General features: G+C 39.8%; 2 non-coding genes across 2 annotated transcripts; both read left to right on the plus strand.

Moving 5' to 3' along the window:
• Positions 1-2123: 2123 nt before the first annotated feature.
• TRNAL-CAA (transfer RNA leucine (anticodon CAA)) lies at positions 2124-2229 on the plus strand. Its single transcript has 2 exons — positions 2124-2161; positions 2184-2229. It is a non-coding gene; the product is annotated as a tRNA-Leu (tRNA).
• Positions 2230-7407: 5178 nt separating this feature from the next.
• On the plus strand, positions 7408-7512 carry LOC131764760 (U6 spliceosomal RNA). The gene has a single exon (XR_009337958.1). It is a non-coding gene; the product is annotated as a U6 spliceosomal RNA (small nuclear RNA).
• Positions 7513-9264: the final 1752 nt, after the last annotated feature.

The raw sequence follows: 9264 nt of genomic DNA on the forward strand, positions 1-9264 counted from the left end.
TGACAGACTCTAGGTCCATCCACCTCACTACAAATAACTCAATTTTGTTTCTTTTTATGGCTGAGTAATATTCCATTTTATGGCTGAGTAATTTCTATGTGAGGTCTTTGTGAAGCATAATGAGAAAGCTCAACCAAACCAGTGTAGATTATTCTAGGGAACTGACTTTGCTAGGATATTAACAAAGTAGCTTAGATTTCATATTGTGCAAACAGTACATGAATATGACAGTATTGCCCCAGGTACATTTCCACATAAAACAGTCAAGAGATTCATTTCAAGGTTGGAAATTAAAGCCTGTGTTTTGGGACTTCCCTGGTGGCACAGTGGTTAAGAATCTGTCTGCTAATGCAGGCATACACGGGTCCGAGCCCCAGTTCGGGAAGATCCCACATGCCCACCACAAGTACTGAGCCTGCACTCTAGATAGAGCCCATGAGCTACAACTGCTCAGCCTGCGTGCTGCGACTACTGAAACCGGAGTGCCTAGAGCTCATGCTCCGCAACAAGAGGAAACACCCCAATAAGAAGTCTAAGCACCGCCAAGAAGAGTAGCCCCCCGCACGCAGCAACAAAGACCCAGTGCAGCCAAAAATAAATAAATAAACTGCCCTTACCAAAGTTGAAAAAATAAATAATTAAAAAAACTGGATACACTGATCTAGTGATTCCACTTATAGAAGTAATTATGGATATTTGAAAATATTTATGCAAGGATGTTCTTTAGAGTATGTCTCATGAAAATGAAAAAAATCATGTTCAACAATATCCATTCGATATGGGATAATTGCAGTACTTTGCAATTTAAAAAATTATAAATTTTTAAGAAGTTACAGTCGCCTCGTCGGGAATCACTTCCGGGACAATTATAGCTTATGAAAGAAAATAGAGCAAATCTCAAATCTTGAGGGGAGGGAAATTAGGAAACTATTTTCCCCTATACTTCTCACTCCCCATTTTCTCTATCAAAAGTAGCATATGAAACCAAGGGAGTCTATAAATCTCAGGTTCTGCCGAAATTAAAACTATTTCTCTTTATGCAGAAAACAGAACTAACCTTTGCCATACATAAAGAAAAAGGAAAACCTTTTGTGTATCAATAAATACAAAAGGTAACCTATCGGGACAAAATCTACTTAAAATTCCCAAATCTATGTTTCTACTGTCTGAACTTCACAGCCCAAACACAGCAGTTGAAACAAGTGAGTCAAATATACTTGTTGAGTTCCTACCATGTATGCCAGGCACGGTCCTGGGCAGGCGCTGGGGCCTACAAAGGTTATTTTCGCAGTTTCCTTGACCCCTAAGGACTCTCAATCTAGTTGGAGGAATGATTTCTTATTTTTTAGTCTCAGGATTTCATTAAAATATGTGACCTTCCAGGTTCAGAGCTCAGATTACTTTGCACAAATCTGAGAAAGCTGGAAAAGTCTGAGTCAGGAGATGTGGCACGTCCCTCATTTTCCCCCCGCTATCACCCTTAAAAATCGCCATTTTATCCACGACCCGGCAATGGACGCCACGGAGACTCACTCCGGAATATCTGTGAGTGACCAGGAAGGTCAGGAAGCAAGCGTGTCGCTCCCAGAGTTTCTCTGGACCTGGGACAGGTCAATCCCTTGGGGCAGAAACTGGCCTTGTCAACTCTCACCGGCGGAAGTTGTCGCGCCCTACAAGGATTTTCTCAGGCTGTTCCTCGGCTGTCACTTTCAGAGCCCAAAGCAAACACTTCTCGAGTGGCAAGGCAGATCTGGGGACGAAAAAGAACCTAATAGAGAAGATAAAATGGTTCATGCCATAGAATCGGGGTCTTTTGCTACATTTTTGGTGATGTTCCTCACTGTCTTCAAAAGAAAGAAAGCCTGGGGCGAGGCTAACTACGCTCAAGATTTCGGTAAAGATTAGAGGCTGGAAACCCCACCAAGCGACCTGGGCTAAATGATGTTCTTTTCTCCCTTCTCTCCCGAAATGTGAGCTGTCTTCCTTTTCAGTCCACAGGTGGCCTTTTATTCTCGGACCATTACCCGGCGACTCGGACGTAAACCCCCCTTTGTAGTGTACGTCACAGGGACGCTGCTCTTTGTGTCTATTTCAATAGAAAATCTCGCTTTTTTTCGCGAGGTGTCAGGATGGCCGAGTGGTCTAAGGCGCCAGACTCAAGCGAAGCTTCCCAAGGTTGGGGTTTCTGGTCTCCGTATGGAGGCGTGGGTTCGAATCCCACTTCTGACACAACCATTTTTTCCCCTTCCCTTCATTTCCAAAAACAAAAATAATGATAAGAGCAATCTGCATAAGCAATTTGCCAACTCACTGTGTTAAAAACTGACTTAAAAAAAAATTTCTCACAAGGGACTGTTAACACCAAAAATATTAGAAGCTGAAGTATCGCGGTATTTTTTGGAAGCCGCGATATTTGGAGCGAAAACCCTTAATAAAGACAGGAGAGTACTACAAGAGGTTGGTTTTTCTGAGGCATCGCGAGATAATCTAGAAACAGCGAGTTTGGGGAACCCAGATAGTTCCCTTCGCTTTGGTGCTGGAGGAGAAAGGGGGCGATGGTCCGGTACCCTGCCGGCTTATCTATCCGGCTCATCCACTTTGTTGCAGACTCAGGCCCTCCCCTGAATACTTTCTGTAGCACTTTCCTACCAACCCCACTCCCCTCTGGCTCATGGCAGTGCTGTCTGAAAGAAATCTTATATAGATCCTCCGGTCTCTTCTCCATTTTCAAAAGTCATGGACTAGTTCTCAAACATTTCCTTTGTAAATTATGCACATTCACACTCACGTTGGCATCTGATAATTATTTTGTTTTCTCAGTCAAAACTGAGTGCCGTTGTAACTCCTGAATTAAACGTGGAAGTTATACTTTCCTCCTCCAAATCTAACCACCATCAGTATTTTACTATATTTCTTACACTCTTGTTTTCTCTGCATTCGTGTATATATAGTCATAAATATTTTGTTCGTTTTAACAGAAATGCAGTCACACGAAACATACCATCATCCTCTTACACATTATTTCCCTTAATAGATCTTGAGCTCTTTCCATGTGAACACTTAATCTTTTTCCTCACAAAGGAAATGTTGCAAATCATTCCACAGGATAGGTAGATCCTATTTCATTTTCTGAACATTCACTGTATTTATAATTACTATTCTTTCAACAAATATTTAATGAGTGCTTATTATGTACCAGGGGATGCAACCCTGGTGCTATGGCGGTAGAATAGAATAGGGTAGGATAGGATAGAATTATTTTAATTTAATTTTAAAAACAGTAAAATAAGTTTATACCCTGTGTTGCTTATATTCTAGTCAAATGACTGATTCTGCCTCAGGAACACCACATTCCAAGATTCCCTTATCTCTCAGGAGAAGAATATACACATCCCGGATCTTGAGACTAAGTATTTAATGCCAGCTATTGAAGATTCATATATACATGACCATGTATTTCTCTGTCATTATGACTACTCATGACTACTCATTTGATCTTTGATTTTTATCCTAATAGTCAAAATGCAAGAGACTAGGCAGGTGAAAAGAAAACCTGGTTTATTTGACAATTAAATTCTCCAGAGACATTCATCAGAGACAGATCCAATTGTTTGATTTGAGAGGTCACATTCTGAATTCAGATGGCTGGAACCAAATGGTTTCAAGTACTACTAAACATGCTCAGCTCCCTGCAGTTCTTAAATTAACGGTGGTTAACTGAAATATGAAATGAAATATAAAAGCTTAAGGAGGGGAAATCGATTCTCACAAGACTTCTATTATTTTTATTAAACACATAACTGTACAGGGCATATTATATCATATACATGTATATCCACTGCCCAGTAAAATCATTTTCAGAGGAGCAGACAAGTGTATCTATGAATACTCTGGAAGAATGTGTATTTTCTTTGGAGAACTGGGTGAATTGAAAAAAGTCAGGAAGATAGGTGAGGTGAAGAGATAGCAGCTGTTTCTCCTGGAGAGTTCTAGAAGAAAAATAGAAGCAAGAATGCTATCATAAATGACTTTTCATATGACTGTGATATTGGATTTTTAAAAGGTTGATTTTAGTTAAAAAAACCACACAGTTACAGAATTTTAACAAAACTACTTTTTAAGAGGAAATTTCCCATTTCACTTGCAAGTGCCTCTTGGAATTATTGAGAAGATACTCCACCACTTCATTCATCCTCTTCTTTGCCCTCCCCATGGGAAGAGAAAACCGAATAAGAGTCAATAAGGGGTTTTACCTTCTTTGACCCACATTTCTCTTTTGGGTGGCATTAATGTTCAGCTGTCCTTTTGTGGTCTCCCTCAGCCCTTTGCTTTGGTGGTTTCTAGGGGTACCTGTGTCTTCACGAGCTGCCAGGTGAGTGTGTCTACTGGGTTCCAGGTGTAGGCATGGTAAGAGGGAGTAGAGAAAGGCTTTTCTAGTTTCAGATCCAAACCGTGTTTTTCAATCTACATTTACCCTCCACAAAGTTGATATTTTATTTCTGCCACTAGTGAATATGCCTCAATTGTTTCCAAATTGTTAAATGATACTTTTTTTTAAAAAAGGTAAAATTATGACTTTCACACTAATAAAAATGAATATATGTCAAAGACTACTTAATTCATGAAAAATGTAACAACCAGTAAGATGTTACAACTGGTTCAAAAGAAAATTCAAAGTATCACATATTTATAGACAATCTGTAATGTTGGAATAAATTTACAAATGGATTTTTTTAACCTGTCAATTTCAGGGCAATGATCAATTGCATTCCACTAAACACAGTTCACTTGCATTTCTGTGGATGAAAATCATTTGCACTATTATCAGTTTTCTACAACTTAGAGTAGTAAGACACCTCAAATCAATGAAAGTTGTTCTTATGGACTAAATGTGTTCCCTCCCCCTTCCCCCCAATTCGTTTGTTGAAACCCTACCTGCTAATTTGATGGTATTTGGAGATGGGGTCTTTGGAAAGTAATGAGGATTAGATGAGGTCCGCCCTCATGAAAGGGATTAGTGTCCTGAGAGAGCTTACTTCCTCACTCTGCTCTAAGAAGACAGCCTTTTACAACCAGGAAGAGGTTCCTCACTGGAACCCTGACCTCTCGGACCACCCTGATCTCAGACTTTCTAGCTTCTAGAACTGTAAGAAAGAAATTTCTGTTATTTAAGCCATCCAGTTTATGATATTTTGTTATAACAGCACAATCTGACTAAGACAGTTGCCCTAAACAAAATATTGAGTATAGTTGCCTGTGCTGTACAGTAGGTCCTTGTTGGTTATATATTTTATATATGGTAGAACATGCAAGTGCTTTATATGTACGTTTATCAGGTATTTTTATTTTCATTAACATCAGGGTAGTGATGACAAGAGAGAAAAGGAAAAATAGGAGAGGGGAAAATGACTAAAATTTCTATCTAATTCAATCACTTATGGTTTTACTAGCCTTTGAACTTTGACCCTTGACCTATTAGTCTCTTCTGTGAAAGCTTCCTCTTTCTTACTTCCTTTCTTCCTTTTCTCATCTTCTCTCCTCCACTTTTCCTGGTCACCTCCTCATAACTGACCTCCCCCACACCCTGCGTCTTTTATCTTTGGCTGCAGATGGTAGTTAAGCCTGAATTCTAAGTCACCTCTGAGTTACTCATTTTCCCTTGGGTATCTCCCATGTATATATACACATGTTAATAAACTTGTTTGTTTTTCTCTTGTTTATCTGACTTTCATTACAGGGCACCCAGTCAAGAACTTAGAAGAATAGAGGGAAAATTATTTTTTCCTCCACTACAAATTTTAAAATTCTACAAGCTTTTTCTGGGAGAGTCTCAACCATTGTTTCATCCATAAAAGAAGTAGGAAAGCAAAGCTAGACTGAGACCTGGTTACACAGATTGCACTGAAGAGGAAAGCAATGAACAACAGGTTTTAGAGCCCAAGTTAATCTAGAGAGGTTGTAGGATATGAGTTAAATACAATCAAGTGATGACTTTTCAAAAGCGTCAAACTGTTGAATTCTCCTGTCATAGAAGTTGAGGAAGAAATACAGTGACTGAGTAGAACTGTGAATACTTGTGGCAAAAGGCCAAGTTTGTTTCAAGTTCTTTGGAGCTATGTTCCAAAGAACATATCATAAGACCATCTACTTCATGCTTTACTTCCAGGATTAAATGAGACATTGTGTGCAAAGTGCATAACTCTTCCTAGCACAAAGAAAGGGGTCTGTAAATGCTATGTGTAGTGTTGGTAGTGAGGCAAACAGCCAGTTAACCCTGGTGGTGTCGGGGAGTAAGTTCTAAAGTTTTAGCTGCTTCTCTGCTTTCGATGCAGGAAACTGAAGCTGGAGGAACCACTGAGAAGGCGAGACTGCCAACGTCCTAGAGAGGACCGGGAAGTAACCTTGGTTTTTGTAGGTTAGGCTCGCTCTAGGAGTGGCCTCTTCAGGATTAGTTAATTTTTACCATCCCCATCTGGAGCTGCGGGGAGGAGATCGGATTCACTGGCCGGAGGGGTGGGGTGAGTCAGGGGTGAGGTGGTTCCCGGCTGTGTGGACAGCTTGGAACTCCAGTTGGGGCCCACTTTTCTGCTCTGGCGCTCTCGGACGTTTCAAACTTGGGACTTCTTTGTGGTCCTCCGCGTAGGTCAGACTCGGGTCCAGGGACCACCTGCTTTAAGGCTGGGCTGCACACTTTCTGCAGATCCTCAGCCCCTCATCCCCTTCTCAGAGGTGGGTGGGTGGGACTGAAAGTGCCAAGTTTCCAATCTCTTGGTCTTTCTGGTGACCAGCCTTTTTCTGAGGCTATCTAAGGGCACCACCATAAGTTACCTCATTAGGATAAGAGCAAGGATAAGGATAAGATAAGGATGTGACTGACAAACCACACTCCTGTCACTATGAAATCCCAAGAGTTTGAGGAGCTTTGTGCCAGGAACCAGGGACAAAGACCACATATATTTATTATACCACACTCACTTAACATTAGCAAATCCATCAGGGCATGCCCAGGCATGAGTTGGCTGGAGCTTGGTTTAGCAGAGATAAAAGTTTTCAGTCATACTCCTTCAGGAAAGAGTCTCACCCAGTGACCAGTTCCAAGGTCCAGCCTGACTCTTAGGCAAGAATGAAGAATATTTCATTTGAGCCCGTAGATATTTGAAAACCTTGAAACTCAGAAGGTAGGTGAAATATTGGAAGTGTTCATTCACTCTGAGACTTTCCTTGTAAAAATAGTGTTTTGTAATATTCATGATTCCCTGCTTTCTGTCTCAGGAAAAGATGCTTATTATGTCCAGAAAGGTTTATAAAACACCTGATTGTGTACTAGCTAAAAATTGATTGGAGGGTAATAGGGAATGAGTACCTGACTTGTTTGGCTTTTAAAGTGTGAGTAAATAATGCAGAATCATGCTCACTTCAACAGTACATATACTAAAGTTGGAAATGATACAGAGATTAGCATGGCCCTTGCTCCAGGATGACATGCAAGTTTGTGAAGAGCTGCATAATTTTAAAAGAAATTAAAAATGAAAATATCAGTAAATGAGAGTTTGACGAAGCTATCCTCAGAATGATAAATTTCATCCTAACCACTGAGTTCATATGATGCACCTAGTACTAACCAGTGTAAAGCATGTCTAAGATTTAAAAGGTGAAGTTAAAATTCAACTAAACTGTGGATACTCCAGCTCAAAAAAACGTGGAATACGCAGCATAGAAATTAGGTTCAGAGGGGACCAAACTATAACCACTACAACACAGGCCCAATATCTCCACTGATGAGTAGATATACAGTTGTCCCCTGCTATCCATGGAGGATTGGTTCCAGGACCCCAGTGGATACCAAAATCGATGGACACTCAGGTTCCTTTTATAAAATGGCATAGTTATTTGCTTATAACCTATACACATTCTCTTATATACTTTAAATCATCTCTAGATTACTCATAATACCTAATAGGGAGTAAATGCTATGTAAATAGTTGCTGGTGCATGGCAAATTCAAGTTTTGCTGTTTGGAACTTTCTGGAATTTTTTTCTGAATATTTTTGATATGCAGTTGGTTTAATCCATGGTTGCAGAATCTGCAGATATGGAGGTCTGACTGTAAATGAGATGAGTGTGGTACACCAGGAGAGTGTTCCTAGGAAAGCAATAGTACAAGTCACCAAATCTGATTTCTCTTTGAAATTTAGTAGAGAATTCAGTTAACTCATTAGCTCTAGTATCATTCAATTTCTTATAAATTTGTTGTAGAACGGTAGCACTTTATTCAAATGACACATTGAAAATTCCTATTTTAACCCCATTTCATCCATTTTTATTACAGATATCTCCCTTTCATGGAACATGAGGTGAGAAAGAGGCTGTACTTCACCACTTAAAATAGCATGCCTGTACTTCTGTGGTGGCACAGTGATTAAGAATCTGCCTGCTAATGCAGGGGACACAGGTTTGACCCCTGGTCTGAGAAGATCCCATCATGCCATGGAGCAACTAAGCCATGTAGATCTGGACTATGTATCTTTGGTGAACTTTATGTAACTTGTCATTGTGTCATTTTGATGAATGATCCTTTGTCTTGAAAATGTATATAACTGTATCACTGACCTCTAACAAGCAGAACAGTCCTCAAAGTTTTCTGAAAGTCTGTCTCCCAGGTTATAATCCTTATGCTGGCCTGAATAAAACTCTCTTTTTCTTCTTTAGATGGACTGTTGATTAATTTTTCATCTACATTTTTATAAGTGGAATCATACAGTATTTGTCTTTTTGTGACTGGCTGATTTCACTTAGCATAATGTCCTCAAGGTCTATCCATGTAGTAGCATGTGACAGAATTTCCTTCCCTTTTAAGATAATAATCCATGGTATTTACCATATTTTGTTTATCCATTTATCATTCTAAGGCTGTTTGGGTTTAATTCCACCTCTTGGCTATTGTGAATAATGCTGCTATGAACATGGGTGCAAATATCTCTTTGAGACTCTGCTTTCAATTCTTTTGGATATAATACCCAGGAGTGGAGTTGCTTGCCGGATCATACCATAGTTCTATTTTTAAATTATTTGAGGAACCTCCCTGCTGTTCAGATCCATTTATGGCATTTGCACTCTTGCTAAAACTAAACCTATCATGGCTACATAGAAGTTGCTCTGGAGGACAGTTCAATTGGAATAAAAGCCTTTGGTGGCTTTTGCCTTTAGGCTTCTCTCTGAGATTGCTATTTGGGAGGTAGAGGGCAAAGGGGAAAAAAAGAAGGA

This window comes from Kogia breviceps, chromosome 10, assembly GCF_026419965.1.
Source record: "Kogia breviceps isolate mKogBre1 chromosome 10, mKogBre1 haplotype 1, whole genome shotgun sequence".
NCBI classification, from domain to species: Eukaryota; Metazoa; Chordata; class Mammalia; order Artiodactyla; family Physeteridae; genus Kogia; species Kogia breviceps.